The 19,368-nt window shown below is 44.3% G+C and overlaps 1 protein-coding gene across 1 annotated transcript in view; it reads right to left on the bottom strand.

The window, feature by feature from the left end:
• Positions 1-19,368, bottom strand: part of OSGIN2 (oxidative stress induced growth inhibitor family member 2) — a 125,045-nt gene that overhangs the window by 103,353 nt on the left and 2,324 nt on the right. Inside the window, exon 2 of the mRNA XM_029591628.1 lies at positions 16,276-16,446. The gene's annotated coding sequence lies outside the window, so the exon portion shown is untranslated. The remainder of the gene's footprint in view (positions 1-16,275; positions 16,447-19,368) is intronic.

The raw sequence follows: 19,368 nt of genomic DNA, 5'->3' as shown, positions 1-19,368 counted from the left end.
ATAGCGACTTTGAGTGGAGATGGAACTGAACCCTGTGTAAGGGAGGCATTGATGATTTGCGCAATAGGCTTTGCAATAGCTTTGGCACTAGCTATGAGCAGATTAGCAGGAATCGAATCAAGCGGGTGGGATGCAGGTTTAAGTTTTTTTAGAATATTTTCGATCTCAAAAGAGGATGCTGGATCGAAGGATTCCAGGCTTGAGGTCTGAGGATGAGTTGATGTTGCGAGAGGTGTTTGGGGGGAAGATTTTTTATGGTTCAGGAGTGGTTTCAGAAGGTTGGATATTTTCTCCTTGAAGAAGATTGCAAGTTCCTCTGCTTTATTTGCGGATTTCTCATCTGGAATGGTGGTCGTGGGTGATTTAGTGAGGGATGAGACCAGGGAGAAAAGGGCTTTTGGATCATAGAAGAAGTGGTGGATTTTTTGAGAGTAGAAATCTTTTTTTTTCTGTAGGATGGCGATCCGGTATTGGTGCATGCTGGTTTTGAAGGCTGAGTTGTTTTCTGAAGTGGGATTTTTTCTCCAGCTGTGTTCTTTTTTTCTCAGTTCCCGTTTTAAATGACTAAGTTCATGGGTAAACCATGTTTTTTTCTTATCTTTATTAGCGTTGATGGATTTGGAGATAAGAGGGCAAGTCTGATCTGCAACTTTTTTAGTTATAGAGGACCAGGATGTGAGGGCTGAGTCAGCGTCAGATGTGTTAATATGTTTTAGTTCCTCCGATAGATGAGTAATGAGGGTTTCCTGGTTGCAAAGTTTTCTGAATTGAACCGATGTTTTTAGTGAGGTGGAAGTGCATGGGAGGTGAATTGCTAAAGAAGTGTGTATTAACTTATGATCCGACCATGGGATTGGTAGGCAGACTGCTGGAGCCGAGAGGGATAAACCTTGATTAATAAAGATTAGATCTAAGGTATGACCAGCTTTATGGGTAGGTTCATTTATTATTTGATAAAAGCCCATGGAGTTGAGAGTGTTGATGAAAATTTCAAAGTTGGAGGAACGGGGTTTAGCATCTACGTGTAGGTTGAAATCTCCAAGCAATATGGCTGGTGAGTCCGTGTTGATGTGAGTGGCTATATATTCTATTAAAGGAGAAGGATCAGAGTCAAGACGCCCTGGAGGAGCATAGATGAGGCCTAGTTGAAGGTGAGGTGATTTGAAGACTGCAAATTCAAGATTTGGAGAGGAGTTAGTTGTAAGAAGGGATAATCCAAGAATTTTTTTTGAAGCTAATAACAGACCACCTCCTCTTTTTTTAGGTCTAGGGATGGAAAAAATGTCGAATGTTTGGAGAGGAAGTTGATTGATCAGGGCTGTATCCTCAGGTTTTAGCCAAGATTCAGTGATGGCACATAGATCTGGTTTTTCTTCCTCAAGGTAGTCGCATAGTAGGTGAGTTTTTTTTTTAAAGGGATTGAGCGTTCAAAAGGGTAACTGAAAATAGAGTAAGACCAAGGAGTTGGTTTAGCAGAGAGATCATGATAGGTTAAAGCCTTTTTTGTCTAGTTTGTAGGTCCAGTGGAACGGCTTGTTTGTTTTGTAAGTATCTCCTGCTTTTATGTATAATAGGAATTGTATTGATTCTCATATTTGTTGAGGGCAAACAATAAAATGCGATAGGAGGAGCGAGGTGAGGCGTGAAAGAGCGTGAATGAAGGGGTCTATTAGATGCTTGATATTAGATGCTTTGTAAAATTTCGGGCTCTTACCTAGTTGTTTGATGTAGATACGTGGTGAAGCTTCTTTTGGTTTGAATATGGAGCTTCTTTAGATTCTTTAGACTACTGGCTTCAAATTGGTTTTGTTGTGCGCAAGGACGAATGTGATCCGTAAGATGGCGGGAGGTGATAGAGATCACAAACTGGTCGGCGCGGCTGTGTATCTTTCAAGGGGTTCCGTCAACTAGGATGTAACGGAAGGCCACGATGTTAGAGAGGCCGAAGTAGTGAGAGGTTGAAGTAAGGAGATATTGCTGAGGAGGACTATAGCAATGAGGATAAGGACTGTGAGCTTAAGGGCTCCGTAATGGGGCTTCATTCGGGGCTGCACGAAGGGGCGCACAAAGGGGCCAGCCCCTTTGTCGCGCACCTTCGCCGCGCGGCGCCTAGGAGAGCGGAAGATTTAAACCCCAGCCCTGCGAGGAGATGATAGGTGGAGCTGGTGTGTGGGCGGGGTTCGGCCGGTCTTGGCGCGGTATTGGTTTTATTTTCCGGTTTCTTTTTTGATCCAGCTAGGCCCCGCTATCAGCGTTGAGCCTGCTCGGGTGGGGAGAGTGGGAGAACTGACCTTCCCCCGACGGGGCTCGGCGCCGATCGCGCAGGCCCTCCCCAACAATGGCAGCTGCAGCAGGAAGAAGAGAGCGGCGCCTGGAGAGCGGAAGATTTAAACTCCTTGATGCAACATGTCCCGAAATACCTCATTCATTAAATTTTGGAACACCGCCGGAGTGTTACAAAGTCCAAACGGCATTACCAGATATTCGTAATGACCGTCACAAGTGTTAAACGCGGTCTTCCATTCATCTCCCGGTTTTATCCGGACCAGGTTGTATGCAACGCAGAAGTCCAATTTAGAAAATACTTTAGCTCCATGAAGGCGGTCTAGTAATTCCGGAATCAGTGGGAGAGGATATCGATCCTTGTGAGTTATTGCATTAAGTCCTCGGTAGTCAGTGCATGGTCTCAACGACCCGTCTTTCTTGGGGACAATAAAAGAACCCTGCTCTCGCCGGAGATGACGAAGGTCGGATAAAACCTCATTCAGGATTCTCTTTAATGTATTGGAACATGGCAAGGGATTCTAGTCCAGATAATGGATACACCCTCCCTCTAGGTGGACTGGTATTGGGAATCAGATCTATGGCACAGTCAAAGGTACGGTGTGCTGGGAGGATCTCTGCCTTTTCCTTGGAGAAGACATCAGCAAAATCTGCGTACTGCGGGGGTGGTTGGAGTTTAGTAGCAGCTAGTTGAATCTTAGGTTGCGATCTCTGATTCAAACAGGTATTGAAACATTCTGATCCCCAAGCCGTAATCTGAAGAGTCCTCCAGTCAATGATGGGTGCGTGTTTCTGTAGCCAGGGGAGGCCCAGGACCACCAGGTGGACCGCCTTTTCCAAAATGAAGAAGGATATCTCCTCCTTGTGGAGGATCCCTGTATGGAGTGTTATCGGGGCGGTATAGGCAGTGACTTGACCCGGAAGATTCTCCCCCTGGATCGACGAGATATATAGAGGTGACTTGTGATGAAGTACTGGTAATTGTAGTTGGTGAACCAATTCCGCTAAGATGAAATTTCCCCCCGATCCTGAATCGATGAGGGCCAAAGTAGTGAGGGATCCATGGAGGTAATGTAGTGTGACTGGGACAGTACAGTGAGGAGCGAGATTGCTCCCTAGGGTCAGCCCCTCTAAGACACCTAGGTTCGATAGTTTCCCGGATGTTCGGGGCACTGAACCAGAAGATATCCCTTGTTACCACAATAGAGACAAAGTCCCATCCTTCTTCGACGCTGCTTCTCTTCGGTAGTCAGATGGCTCCTTCCCAACTGCATGGGCTCCTCCCTGCCCTCGGAAGATGCTTCAGAAGTGGTCGGATGAACCATGGGGCGGGAGAAGGTAGGGGCTAACGGAACTGTGCGGCAGTATGGTCTTGACTCCTTGGCTCGTTGTTGTAGTCATCGATCAATGCGGCCCGCGAGGTCAATCAATGCCTCAAGATCATCTGGAATCTCCCGTGCAGCCAACTCATCTTTGATACGAGGGGACAGTCCTTCCAGGGAGATCCCTCTTAAGCAATCAGTCTGCCATCCCAGCTCGGATGCCAAGGTGCGGAACTCCACTGCGAAATCAGCCAAAGTACGAGTGCCTTGATGGAGGTTGAGAAGTTCCGAGGAGGCGGTAGACAGACGTCCTGGTTCATCGAATACTTGGCGGAAGGTCCGGACAAACCACAGCAAGTCACCCAAAATGGAGTCTCCACGTTCCCATATCGGGGATGCCCACGCCAGAGTCTTCCCGTCCAACAAGGAAATGATGAAAGAAGTCTTAACCCGATCTGTGGGAAATTGTTGTTCCTGCAAGGAGAACCGAATGAAGCAATGGTTCAGGAATCCTCGACATTGTTTAGCTTCTCCGGTGTAGCGGGGTGGAGCAGGCAAGTGGGTCACAGCAGTCATGAACTTGGACTCGTAGGAGTTGGAACGGCAGATTCTGCTCCTCGGACCGAATCAAGCCGGTTTGCCAAACTTTCAACGGTGGCAGTCAGAGTCTCTAGGCACTGTTGTTGTTGTTGTTGTTGCTGTTGCCGCTGTTGCATAAGTTGTTGAGCCAGGCCTGGAATGCCTGGAGGCCTGTCAAGTCCACTGGGTCCATGGCCTTGCAATCTGTACTGATGTGGACCCTTGGTCCGGAGAGTACTCACTGAGGAACAGTCCTGATGAACTCTTCTCCGGGAGGTGGTACCTAGGCGTCAAAAAGTCCCCAAGGAACAAGTACCACTAGAGCTCCAAAGCAGGTGGTTAGGTGAAGTCCGAGTCTAGGCAATGGTCACGGCTGGCGGCAGGCAAAGCAAGTCAGAGTCCAGGCAGGGTCAAGGCAGGCAGCAGGCAAGCAAAGTCGGAGTCCAGGCAGGGTCAAGGCAGGTGGCAGGCAAGCAAAGTCGGAGTCCAGGCAGGATCAAGGCAGACGGCAGGCAAGCAAAGTCGGAGTCCAGGCAGGGTCAAAACACAAGCACAAGCAGCCACTAACAAACCTTGTTGCAAGGCATCTGCTCGTTCCCGGGGAGAGGTGTAAATCTCCCCGGGTGATGACGTCATCTTCCAGGGCTGACCGAGTCTTCCCGCTGTGGCCCCTTTAAGGGGCGGAGCCTGCCGCACACTCCTCAATGCTGCTTGAGGAGGCGCCGGAGAATTCATGCCGCGGCCTGCGCGATCGGCTGCCTCTAAAAGAGGGTCCCGTACGGCCACATCACTTAGAGCCACAACACTTAGAGCTTGTGTATTAGTTATAAAAAGCTAGCTAAATGTAAGAATAAGCTTAGAGCTTATACATTTCTTATAAAAAAGCTAGCCAAAGGTAGGAAAAAGGTTAGGGCTTGTGTATTTGTTATAAAAAGCTAGCCAAAAGGTAGGAGAAAACTTAGAGTTTGTGTGTGTGAAAAATGTGGAACCAATGCCAGTCAAAAATGGTATCTAAATTCAAGAAAGCATGGGATAAACTCAGGGGATCTCTGAAGGATTGATGGAATAATAAAGCTAAATTATTTGGGCAGATGGGCAGAGTAGATACGACATACGGTCTTTTCGATGTTTAAAAAAGGATTTAAAGGAGTTCTTTTAAAATAGGAGATTTAATCCTGTTTATATTGCAGGAACTTCCTTGAAGGGGTCTGAACCCTGTTTATATATTTAAGGTGAATTATTTTTAAAAAGTCCTATAAAAGATCATAATTGAATCCTGGCAGGATCCCCATAACAAATGATTTATCACCCCATATAATTTAATTCATTTGCGTATTAGTAACTCTGAGGTTGATATTCAAACAAAGCTAAGCTCCTAAATTTAGGAGTCATTCATCAAATCACATTAGAGCCTTATGGTGCACTTTATGGAATCGAACACGTGATATCTGCGCAATATTTATCGTGTCCTGTGCTGGCATGTAAATATGATAGTGAGTATGTGAAAGCTATAAATTATGCAAATTAAGTGTTCCTACCTCATTTTGCAGTGAAATAACATGCAGTAATGCAGGTTTTAACATGCTAAATAACAACACCGTTTTTTAGCGGTAGAGGAGAAAAAAAGTTTTTATTGTGTGACAGTGGCCGCTATCGTGGATTGCGGTTATTATCACGAATGATAAAGTGAGGCCTTCTCTCAGACACACCTACAAAGCCCTCCTGGATCAATAAAAACACCTTTTCTTATCTGCCCTGTTTTCTTTAAGCTACAGTATTAGGGGGAAGTTTACTAGTAATGAGATACTGGCTTTTTCAGGCTGCTCGGTGACGAAAACAACAAGAATAAAAAGAACTACAAGAACCACAACAACAGGCACGTGAAGTTCAAACCCTCCTAGGAAAATCCCTGCATTGGAGTCAGAGCCACTAGCCCTGCCGGTAGAGCATCCTGACCCACAGCAGGGATTGCCATGCAGGAGGGCAAGGCGGCAATAGAGGGAACGCATCTTTCATCCATGAACCACATTGCTAGGCATGCTGGAGAAACACATGGTTACCAGGTATCGCTTCAGTTCTCAGGCTATCATGGAATTATATAAAAAACTCAGAGGGGATCTGGATTCGGTCACGGAAAGGTCCCACGCTGTACAGGGCCTCACCAAACTGTTGTGCACCCTGCATTTCATGGCATCTGACTCCTTCCAAACGACAGTCAGGATCATTGGAGGAATGTCTCAAACCTTTTTTTCATGCTGCCTAGCCTAGGTCATAGCTGCTGTTCGTGTCCACATTAATCGGTATATAGCATTCCCTTGTGAAAGGTAGGACTTGATGGAATTGTAGAGAGGGTTTTATGCCATTGCCAACTTTCCTAATGTTCTGAGAGCTATCGACTGTACTCACGGAGTGAAATCTAGCATAATAGAAAGCTCTTCCACTCTCTCAATGTGCAAGTGGTCCGTGATGCTCAAATGCTCATGTTTGACATGATCGCCAGGTACACAGGAGCTGTGCACGATTCTTTTATACTTGGGCCCTGTTTGAAAAATTTGAGGATGACCTCTAGGGTGATGGCTGATTCATAGGTAAGAGTGATGCTTTTTTCTCTAGTCCCTCTCCGGCTAGATGTTTCTAGCAAATGGCACTGACATGGGGATCTGTTGGGGATGTGACAGCATTGGTTACATGACAAGTGGCTTGTACAGTTAGAGCTACCAGCCTTTGAGCCAGGTGCTGTCTTTCTCTCTCCATGCTGGAGAGGCCTGTTAATGTTAATGTGGCCAGCCCATAGTTTGTCAGCCACAGTTTGTCTTGACCATCACATGGGTTCAATAGAAGCTGAGGGCTGTGCATTTAGGCCCTAATATAATCACTGTGTCAGGTCAGACAAATGTGTATCTCTGGAGGACCTATTACAGAACAGCCAGGGACATGCACTATCATGCCACGATAAGAACATAAGAACATAAGAAAATGCCATACTGGGTCAGACCAAGGGTCCATCAAGCCGAGCATCCTGTTTTCAACAGTGGCCAATCCAGGCCATAAGAACCTGGCAAGTACCCAAAAACTAAGTCTATTCCATGTTACCATTGCTAATGGCAGTGGCTATTCTCTAAGTGAACTTAATAGTAGGTAATGGACTTATCCAATCCTTTTTTAAACACAGTTATACTAACTGCACTAACCACATCCTCTGGCAACAAATTCCAGAGTTTAATTGTGCGTTGGGTAAAAAAGAACTTTCTCCGATTAGTTTTAAATGTGCCCCATGCTAACTTTACGATGTTGATGGTTTTTCTGCTATGACGTATGGCAGCTGTGATGTGCTGCTTCAGTGTTATAGGAGTGCTAGAAATGGGTAGTGATAGCTTGGTTGTGAGTGACAAGGACACACCTGGTAGGAATGTAATGTTTTATATGATTTGTCTTATGTTTTATGAATGTTTTATTGTGATCCGCACTGAACTCTTGTTGTAGAAGTAACGGAATATAGGTTTATGCAAATAAACCCCAGTTGCAATTTTCCATTCAGAAAGATCTGACACAGCATAAGCACGTGCTTTAGTGTACATATAGTGTTACAGTCAAAGGTGGCATGGATTTGGGGTTTGGAAGGAGCTTTAAGTCTCATGCTAGGCTACAGCGTAGCTTTTACTGTCTTATAGCATAAGAACATAAGAAATTGCCATGCTGGGTCAGACCAAGGGTCCATCAAGCCCAGCATCCTGTTTCCAACAGAGGCCAAACTAGGCCACAAGAACCTGGCAAGTACCCAAACACCAAGAAGATCCCATGCTTCTGATGCAATTAATAGCAGTGGCTATTCCCTAAGTAAACTTGATTAATAGCAGTTAATGGACTTCTTCAAAAACTTATCTAAACCTTTTTTGAACCCAGCTACACTAACTGCACTAACCACATCCTCTGGCAACAAATTCCAGAGCTGAATTGTGTGTTGAATGAAAAAGAATTCTCTCCGACTAGTCTTAAATGTGCTACTTGCTAACTTCATGGAGTGCCCACTAGTCCTTCTATTATCCGAAAGTGTAAATAACCGATTCACATCTACCCATTCTAGACCTCTCATGATTTTAAACACTTCTATCATATTCCCCCTCAGCCATCTCTTCTCCAAGCTGAACAACCCTAACCTCTTCAGCCTTTCCTCATAGGGGAGTTGTTCCATCCTCTTTATCAGTTTGGTTGCCCTTCTCTGTACCTTCTCCACAACTATATCTTTTTTCAGATGCAGCGACCAAAATTGTACACAGTATTCAAGGTGCAGTCTCACCATGGAGAGATACAGAGGCATTATGACATTTTCCGTTTTATTAACCATTCCCTTCCTAATAATTCCTAACATTCTGTTTGCTTTTTTGACTGCTGCAGCACACTGAGCTGACAATTTCAAAGTATTATCCATGATGTCTAGATCTATGATGCCAAGATCTTTTTCCTGGATTGTAGCTCCTAATATGGAACCTAACTGTGTAATTACAGCAAGGGTTATATGCAACACCTTGCACTTGTCCACATTAAATTTCATCTGCCATTTGGATGCCCAATCTTCCAGTCTTGCAAGGTCCTCCTGTAATGTATCACAATCCGCTGTGGGTTGGCAGCAAGATCACAAAGTCACGGGGGGGGGGGGGGGGGTTTGATGCAACCAGTCTCTTTTTGCCACAGGAAATTCGGGATATGGTTGCAGGACCTGACTTCTCACACTTGTTGCTATTCCCAACACACTAGCGGAGATGAGGTTCATTGAGACTTTATGTTCTACCCAGTGTGTCATAGACCGCACCTTCAGATTTGTCAAAAGTAATTTTGCTGTTTGGACAAAATGGGGGGGGGGGGAGTAAATGTATTCCCCACCCAGAGTTGTGGAGATAGTGCTGCTTTGCTGTGTATTCCATAATCTCGCTCTATGCCATGGTATCCCAATAGACATAGTTCCAGATCTACCCGTGGATCCCCCATGTCCTCCTGCAGAAGTTGGGGACACTACAAGGACTGGCAGCAGGCTTTGGCAAAATGTCATGCAGCATTAGTTTGCCTGTTAATCCTCAACTACTCCTTCCCCTTCCGTGAAAGAGAGCACAATAGAGTGTTTCCAGCTGGTCTCCTCTCTATTTTTCTTTCACTCACAGGTCCTCTGTCTGGATAAGAGTGAAACAGAAACTATTTAGGCCTAGTTAGGCTATATCTTGATAATGGAGCAATAGACTGTAGTAGATAAAGTAGACACAAAATAAAAATTACACCAAAGACATGGCTGGCCTAATGTATCCTGAGTGATTGTCAGTCTAAAAGAGCCATGTTTCACAATAGTGTTCATGTAGGACTGCTGACACAGTGTACATAGCTTGCCCTAGCTTGCACCTTCTTGCTTTCCCGGGTTACGCCTTGGAGCCTGTCCTAGCCCTCACGTGTTGGCGAGATAGTGGCATAGGTATGATGGAACTCAAAAAGGGTCTAGGACATGGAGCCCAACTGCACTAGAAATCATACAAATCACAAGTTGCTCAGCTGCTTAAAGACACAGCCTGAAGCTACAAGTTGACAGTTAAAAGCATCAATCGCAGACTCAACATGTTACATCTAGATTCCCCAGCTGAGATCTGCATGCATCTGAAGATATCCATATGTACATCGGATATACAGTGTCACATGGGCCTATGCATCCGATGTACATATGGGCCTGCAAAGACACAGGTGACAGCACTGCCTCAGCTGTTTCTGAGGCAGTGCTGACATCAGAGTGCTCACCTAGCAGGCCTTCACTTACAGCCTTTAGTAAAGTGCATGTCAAAGATCATGGCAATCCCAAACATCTCACAGATCATTGCAAGCTAGCATTTCTCTTTGGAGTTGTACGTGACCATACATAGCTGGACCTTGCTACACCTAGCTAAGCAAACTGTCAACTCTCATGTACAGATGATGATGGCCTTGGCACGTGGGATGTCATTTTGTTTATGTTAGTTGCTGGGGGAGGCTAGACAAGGATGCTGGTCTGACTGAAGGCTGGATTGGGAATAGGAGGGTGTCATGCCTTCACTTGTAGTTTAAAGTCACTTCTGAAATGTATAGGTCAGAGTATATTTAGTGATGACTACAATAGCACCTACATGTTTCCTAACAAAAGGTTCACCTCATTGAACCTAAGGCAAAGCTGTGTTAAGAGCTGTTTACCTAGCCTGACGTCACAAGAAGCCATTGTCAAATATGGAAATGACACAGCACTGCAAGGCCCTTTGACAGTCCAGTTCAGGGCTAGTCATGTTATCCTGCTTTTCTCCCATTCTGTTTCTATGGGAAAAATGCTTAGTAAATGAGGCCCTAAGTTAGGATCCTAATGACAGCTAAAATTAGGAGACTAAGGTCCTCATTTTCCAAAGCTATCGCAGGCTTGCGCTGTTAGCGCAAGCCTGCGATAGCCCCGGAAGAGGAGGAGTCAGGGGCGTCACCGGGGCCGACTCTGTGAGGATGGCGCGCCGAGCGGAAAGGTAAGGCCCAATAACTACACCTTCTATGGTGTAGTTATTGGGCGCGATGCCGGCAGCAATCGCACCGCGGCGGTGCGATCGCTGCCGGCTAGCGCAGGACCGCGCCCCCGCCCAACCCCCTGCCCCAGAGTAGCACAATTTTCTAAAGTATCGCAGGCCTGCGATACTTTAGAAAATGAGGCCCTAAGAGTTCAATTTTTAAAGAGTTTAGGCTCCTAAATAAGCCATTTTGAAAATTTACAAGGGCTGAATTCCTAAATATAAGCTCCTAATTTAATTAGGCACCTAAATTTAGGGGCCTAAAAAGTGGGTGGCATCAGGGCAGAGTTAGGGCAGGGAAACAAAGTTAGGAGCTTAGCACTGATTTTTAGAACTAGGTACCTCATTTAGGGCCTAAGTCTAGGTAAATAAATAGCAGTCCTAAATTTAGGGGATAACTTTTAGGTACCTAAATTTCTGTGAACTTTCAGCTGAAAACTTAAGGAATCTGTTCGGCTGAAAATAAGTTCCCAAATTAGGCACTTAATTTAGAGGCCTAAATTTAGGAGGTCAGCTTTTTTTTAATATCTGCTCCTAGTTATATTAGGATCTTAAATTAAGGTACCTAAAAGGGATGGATTTAGAGCAGGGAAATACAATTAGGAACTTGGTACTGACTTTCAAAACTAGGAATCTAACTTGGGTTCCTAAATGTAGGCAAATGAATAAAAGACCTAAATAAAGGGCCTAACTTTTAGGTCCCTAAATTGTAAGTGAATTTTTGGCTGAAAATAGACTCCTAACTTAGGAGCCTAATTTAGTAAATTTGCCTTTCTTGAATATCAGCCTCCAAATTTTCAACCGAAAATTCAGACAAATTTAGGAACCTAGATTTAAGCTCCTAAATTAAATGCCTAGTTCTGAAAATCTGTGCTAAGTGCTTAACTTTGTTTCAATGCCCTAACTCCACCACCTGAAACCACCCACTTTTTAAGCTCCTAAATTTAGAAGCCTAATGAAATTAGAATCATAAATTTAAACACTCAGCCCTAGTAAAATTTCAAAAGGCATATGATGTCTGCAATTTTGTATGTGTTTCCTGAAGGTGCACATGCATTTACACACATAAAATGTGCTCTAAACATTGGCTTCTCTGTAGGGAAAAGTACAACATGCAATGTGACACCTGCTGTCAATCTGCAGGTGAGAAAAGGAGCATACCCAGGGGAAGGGGGAAAGTAAGGAGTGACTCTATGTATGTAAATGTCTTTTTTACCTGTCAGATTTGACAGGCCCTTATGCTAGTCCTCTTTATAGCTTGAGAGTCACTTCCTGCAGAAGAGGATTGAATATCAATTTTTGATAGCTAAGAAACATTTGTACCACAGAGCCTTTTACTAGCTGATGAAAATGACCCCTTCAGACCTGCTGTTGGTTCACTAGAAAACAGTGTTTCTCAAGCTGATCCCAGGGTAGCCCCTAGCCAGTCTGGTTATTAGGATATTCACAATGACTGTGTATGAGATAGATTTGTATACACTGCCTCCATGATATGGAAATCTGTCTCATGCATATCCATTGTGGATATTCTGAAAACTAGACTGGGTAGGGTGTATTCCAGGACCAACTTGAGAAACACTGCACTAGAGCAATGAATAAGAGACAAAAAAGGGAGCTATGCAGTAGAAAGCCAGGAAAAGATTTAAAAAGTCATGTGTGAATTGATAAAGGAGAAGTATATGTTGTAAAGTTCATTGTAATGAATTAGCATTCCTTCTGCTGGTTCAATAAGTATACTTTGTAAAACTGACTTTTATAATTTATAATGTATGTGTTTGAGAAACCTGAGTTCGTCTTTAGGAAGTTAATTCTAGCCTTGCTGCATAGGGCAACAGGGGTGTGGCCACGCTGAAAGTACAAATTGTGACTGACATCATCTGTACATAGGGGTAGATTTTAAAAAAGTGCGCCTTTGCGTACTTTTGTTGGCGCACCAGGCGCAAACAAAAGTACGCTGGATTTTAGTAGATACGCGCGTAGCCGCTAAAATCCAGGATCGGCGCGCGCAAGGCTGCCGATTTTGTGCAGCCGATGTGCGCCGAGCCGCGCAGCCTGCCTCCATTCCCTCCAAGGCCGCTCCGATTTCGGAGTGGCCTCGGAGGGAACTCGCTTTCGCCCTCCCCTCACCTTCCCCTCCCTTCCTCTATCTAACCCACCCCCCCGGCCCTATCTAAACCCCCCCTACCTTTGTCGGGGGATTTACGCCTCCCGGAGAGAGAAGTAAATCCCCACGCGCCAGCGGGCCGCTAGCGCGCCGAGATGCGACCTGGGGGCGGTTCCGGAGGGCGTGGCCACGCCCCCGGACCGCCCCGGGCCTAAACCACGCCCCCGGGCCCGCCGCGTCCCGCCCCCAAAACGCCGCGCCGATCGGCCCCGCCCCCGACACGCCCCCGACACGTCCCCCTCGAAAAACCCTGGGACTTATGTGAGTCCTGGGTCTCTGCGCGTGCTGGCAGGCCTATGGAAAATAGGTGCGCCGGCGCGCGTAAATCCGGGCGGATTTATGCGAGCAGGGCTCTTAAAATCCGCCCCATATTGCTTAGTGTAACTGAAAATGGACTTGCTTCTTTAGTATCTTGAGAAGTATTGCAGAGAGGTAGCTTTTAGGTAGATCAGTGATAATGCCTTGCCCTGCACCATTTACCCACCTAGCCTAAGCCTAAAGAACCAGAGCCTCCATAATTCCATCGACAGCTCGAAAATAATTAATATCAAAAAAGGTGAGATAATGAGTCTTGGCTAGGTGTTGAGGATACTTACCTACCTTAAAGGCAGCTTCTAGCCCCTCTTTAGAGAAAGCAATGGGAAAAACAACCAGCTTCCTATCCAGATCAAGTACAGAACCCAGCAACAAAGACCTCTACTATGGAAGAAAAGAAACAACATCAGCTTGATGCTGAGAAGAAATAAATGGTTACAATCTATTTATTTATTTTCAGATTTATATATATATCTATATATATAGATATATATATATATACCACACATGCAGATACCAGATCTGATCAGAGCGGTGTACAAAGGCAAATGAACCAGAAATAGCCGATATGGCAGGATAAATTTCAAAGAGGATTTATCTCATAATTTCACTTTGAAAATTGGCATAATTTAAGTGTGTATTTGTTGACTTTTTATGCATGTTACTACTACACACTCTCAAATATATACATTGACAGCCTATTCATACTGGACATTCATACATACTCTTGTACTTATATCCATCATTCATATCTTCAGGAAATGACAGTACACACAATACTGGCAAATTTAAAGTCTTTATTGAAAATACATTTTTAAAAATCAAAAACTAAATGTTCTACTTTCAGCTGCCCTCTCCAAGGCTGTAAAACTCATTTGATCCCTCTCTGTCTTTTCTGGGCAGGTGAGGGACCGTCTTCCTCACCCCAAAGGTCTCTTCCTCCTCCTCCAGTGTGTTTTCCTGCCAGAAAACCAACATGGAGTGAGGTTGAAAGATAAAAAATGCAAATGAGAAAGGATGCTCTAGAGAAATAATTCTCAATCTTTTTGGTGCCAAGGGCCCTCCTAAACTGATGTGGACCGTCTGGCTGGTACAGCTGAGGGAGATACCTGAAGAGCTGGGAGGGAGTTCATCTGTGTGTTTCTGGAGGCTTCCCAGTTTCATCCCCTGGGAAGGATGGTGTGGCTAGAGGCTAAAACTGCTTACATTGGTAGCAGTGGAGGTAAATGCTGCCACTTAAAGGAGCCTGGAGCCCAGAACCTTCAGCAGTCTTGGTGGCTGCAAAGCCAGTAACCCGATGGGCTTAGCCAGCCACAATTTCTTTTCTTTTAAAATAAATCCTTGGTTCTCTCCCCTCCCAATTCAGCATATTAGTGGCGTAGGGTATGCATGCCCCACACATTTCTCTCTCCACACTTCTCCACCGTTCTCTCTCTTCTGCCCATCTGGGCACTATTTCTCCTCCCCCCTCCTTGGCACTTTCTCCCTCCTCTCTCACCCTCCCTGGCATACTCTCGTCTCTATGTAGTAGAATCACCAGGTGGATATCAGAACCTCACATGGATATCCAAACTGTCATAGCAAGAGGGTGAAACATCGTTTTAAATCCGAACTAACCAATTTAAGTTCCAGGTGCACTTGTAATGATCAAAGATTTCGATTACTTCTTTTTACTGAAATTTCAACATATGAATTTCCAATGATATTATCACTGTATCACGTCAAAAATGCAAACACTGTGGTCCCCTGACATGGCCATGTTTCGTCTGTCGGCGTCTTCTGGAGGGACCACAGCGTTTGAAGTTTGGACATGATACAGTGATAAAATCATTGGAAATTCATATGTTGAAATTTCAATAAAAGGAAGAAATTGAAATCTTTGATCATTCAATGTGCACCTGGAACTTAAATTGATTAGTTTGGATTTAAAATGATGCCTCACACTCTTGCTATAACATACTCTCTCCTCTCTCCCATCCTGCTTACCTCTGCACTTCTACCAGCACTGCAGACAGTGCTTAGGCAGAGGATAGTTGTTAGGGCAGAGAGCAGCAACTGAAGGGGCATTTGTACAATACTTTTTTCCTGTTTTTGGCTGGTAATGTCTGTGCTCCCCATCAACCATATTTATTTTTTTTTCTCTTTGCTTGCTGGCTCCTCTGGTCTGAGCAGTCACCACTACTGCTGCTGTTCAGTAGACTGACATTTGGAGAATCAGTGATCTATGGTAGAAGCAAAATAGAGCACCCAGGAAATGCAAAGCAAAACGTTATGCAGCACATATAGTTCCATGTCCAGAAACACCTTGATTTTTTTGCCCCAGGCAAATCCAAGTGCATGCTTGAATGCAGCTACTGGTGGAGTCCCTGGACTGAAGGTCTCTAGCCATTTACAGTACCAGCTTAATAGTTTCTTTACATTGCACAAAGACATTACAAATCAAGAGGAAAATTAGAATGAACAAAAAAAAAAAGGTTGAAACAGTTACACATATTCCATAGACTGAAAATTGAAAGGTAAAAATCAGAGAAGACAGGTTGTAGCTATAGCAGTATATCAACCCTTAACGCTACGTACAAGCATCACAGGCTTTTCCTACACAAGCAACTTTGACCCATGTCTGTAGCACAGAATGGCACAAAGGATAGAGATACAGATAGCAATTTTCAATAGCTGGCATTGTTGTAAGATATGTACACACTATTATATTTGTGCAGCTTTAGCACATTTTCAAAGGCAAACTTCCCTTATCTAAAGACATCTCTGGGAATGCCTCTTTAATTCAGTCGAAAGTACACATGGTGTGAAAGTGTGCAGATTATTTTAGCTGCTGTGATGGACAGTTTTCAGCCAGGATATTCATTTACCATGGTGTAAACACCTTGGAAAATTGTCCTTGTAATGTACTTGCAAAAAAAATAAATAAATAAAAAGTTACACAGAACCCGCCACACCAGCAGGCCAGATAGACCATGCAGAAGTAGACTTGAAAACCCAGGTGCAAACCACCAATATGGATAGCAATAGATATATAAAGGAAAATACAGAGAATACTCACAAGGTGGGAATTGAGGACCCGGTACAATTGATCACCTGACCTTTCTGGGCTCTTCCGGAAACAGTTAGCCATCTGGGAGTCCACAAACTTCCCCTCCTGGTATTTTAGAATGAGGGACTGTCATTCTAACCTCCAGACCATTAGGAAGCTGGTAGTCAGGTCTGGAGCAGTCTGAAAAATACCAAAGAGAAAATATTATTTAGTTCATGGGCTAGGCAAAGCCATAATAAACTACACATCCATTGTTGCTACTCAATCTCACAATTGCAGCATGCAAGCCCATCAACAATGTGTGAGAACACATGTAAAACAATATTTCAAAGTACCATGCACACTTAGAGAAGCTGGCAGGAGTATCTATTTAGGCTACTTTTTGGATCTCAAATGGATTGGTCCAAGAGGATAGACTGAAGGATGGAAGGCATTCTGCTGGTATATGCTGTAGTAGCAGAAGCCATCTTTGCATGCATTAGGGTTACCATCTGATTTGGGCTAATCAAGTCCTGACTTTAACCCAATGCATGCATGGACCTGTAGTTATGTTTTTCTTATGAAAAATTAATAAAATCAGAACTACAAGTCCATGCACGCAATAGGGTAAAACCAGGACTATATTATCATATTCCTTATGACATGGAGCTAATAGGCAACCTTAGGGCCTGATTCACTAAGGCTTTTCTCCCATTCTATGTCTATGGGAAAATGCTGAATCAAACCCATAGCTTACAGTCAGGAAATGAGTAGCAGCATGTGATTCCTGCTGCTTTATTCTGTGCAGTGCTACTGCAAGGGTAATGCAGCATTTGATTGTGCTAATTTTGCACAGTTGAAAGACATGGTGTGCTGTTTTCTCACAATGAACTGTTGCCTTTACAATAGAGCCAGGAATAGAGATTGGCAGTAGTCATTCTTCTGGCTTAAAATGTGTCAAGTGCTTTGTGCTTGGCAAGGGTCAGTACATACATATCTGATGACATGCAGTATCCCTGTAGAAAGCTGAAGGGCTTTCTGTCATATACTATATTTTCCCAATGTAGGTGCCTGCCATGAGTGGATCCTGAGAATCCCCTGTATGAACGTAGATGTGTCAGGCATGCACTTTGTGGAATTCTGCATGGTAGGTGTTGCAGAGATGGAGCCTTATAAGGGGCAGATGAGGCTCGATTTACCACAGCCCCTACCTTTGATGCACTGAATACTGTTATGAACTGTGAGATCTTGAAACCATTACAAGAGTTGACCGGTATGTTCTGAGTAAAAGAAAGGTGTGCTTTATCCTCTGAGCCTCCACCTTTACAGTCACAAGAGTAGATAATCAATTAAGGATAATGAAGAATGCACATACGGGCAAAGTTTATGTATGTGTGAGCAGGGAGGAAGGGGAAGAGAGGTGGCGTTCTTTTTCTATTTGGTTTTATACCCTGCCATTCCAGTCAAATGATAGCTCAAAGCTAGTAACAATCATTCAAAATAATGCAATTCAATACAAGAATTGCCATGGGATAGAGGCTGGCAGTTGTTGATGCGTTGTATCTTTCTAATATATTGCCTTTTTAATTTTTTAAAATAAGGTTTTGTTTCCTATGAAGACATAAGAACATAAGAACATAAGAAAATGCCATACTGGGTCAGACCAAGGGTCCATCAAGCCCAGCATCCTGTTTCCAACAGTGGCCAATCCAGGCCATAAGAACCTGGCAAGTACCCAAAAACTAAGTCTATTCCATGTAACCATTGCTAATGGCAGTGGCTATTCTCTAAGTGAACTTAATAGCAGGTAATGGACTTCTCCTCCAAGAACTTATCCAATCCTTTTTTAAACACAGCTATACTAACTGCACGAACCACATTCTCTGGCAACAAATTCCAGAGTTTAATTGTGCATTGAGTAAAAAAGAACTTTCTCCGATTAGTTTTAAATGTGCCCCATGCTAACTTCATGGAGTGTCCCCTAGTCTTTCTACTATCCGAAAGAGTAAATAACCGATTCACATCTATCCATTCTAGACCTCTCATGATTTTAAACACCTCTATCATATCCCCCCTCAGTCGTCTCTTCTCCAAGCTGAAAAGTCCTAACCTCTTTAGTCTTTCCTCATAGGGGAGTTGTTCCATTCCCCTTATCATTTTGGTAGCCCTTCTCTGTACCTTCTCCATCGCAATTATATCTTTTTTGAGATGCGGCGACCAGAATTGTACACAGTATTCAAGGTGCGGTCTCACCATGGAGCGATACAGAGGCATTATGACATTTTCCGTTTTATTCATCATTCCTTTTCTAATAATTCCCAACATTCTGTTTGCTTTTTTGACTGCCGCAGCACACTGAACCGACGATTTCAATGTGTTATCCACTATGACACCTAGATCTCTTTCTTGGGTTGTAGCCAGGTTACATATTTGTTGTAGACAGGGTTGTAGACAGGTTACATATTTGTTTGAGGGCATATTTAAATGATGCCAGGAGCTGACAGAAGTGTGGCAAGCATTTTTACTTCTTGTGCTTAGATCATATTAACATTACACAGTGAGTATGCTGAATGCAATTCCTCTACCTAGTTCCAGATGTTGATGGAATCAGGACAGCAACATTGCATGTCCAGTTAGGGATGAGTCTCATGCATATTATAATGAAGTCAATAATGTAGTATGTGCCAAAGAATGGGACAGGCCTAAATTTACATGTAAGGGGAGCTTTATCTGGGTTTCTGGATTGCATGGCAATCTCTTGCCAGTATTTTTCAGAATAGGAACATGATGTTGCAGTTGGGTGCTGCAGTCAGGTTAGTGGACTCTTGGGCCGGACTACCCAGGGAGGCAGGGTAGGCCGGGAGGCGGAGCCACAGGCTAGCGGTGTTCACCCGGGAACCAGAAACCCCCCAGGAGGAGCCCGTAGGGTCCTGGAACCTTGGGACTTAGGAGAACGCTCAGAGTCTATAGACAGAGGAAGCCTGGGCAGAGGGTGTAGCAATGGAAAGTCCAAAGAGAACACAAGAGTCTATAAGCCAGCAATGCAGGTTGAGGACCAGCTGAAGGTAGGACAGCAGGCAGTAACAACACCTGTGGCAAGCTGGACCGTGAGGCAGGAGTTGA

Source organism: Rhinatrema bivittatum, chromosome 2 (assembly GCF_901001135.1).
Source record: "Rhinatrema bivittatum chromosome 2, aRhiBiv1.1, whole genome shotgun sequence".
NCBI lineage: Eukaryota > Metazoa > Chordata > Amphibia > Gymnophiona > Rhinatrematidae > Rhinatrema > Rhinatrema bivittatum.
Note: the sequence above shows the minus strand (reverse complement) of the source record. Positions and strands in the feature narration are given on the sequence as shown.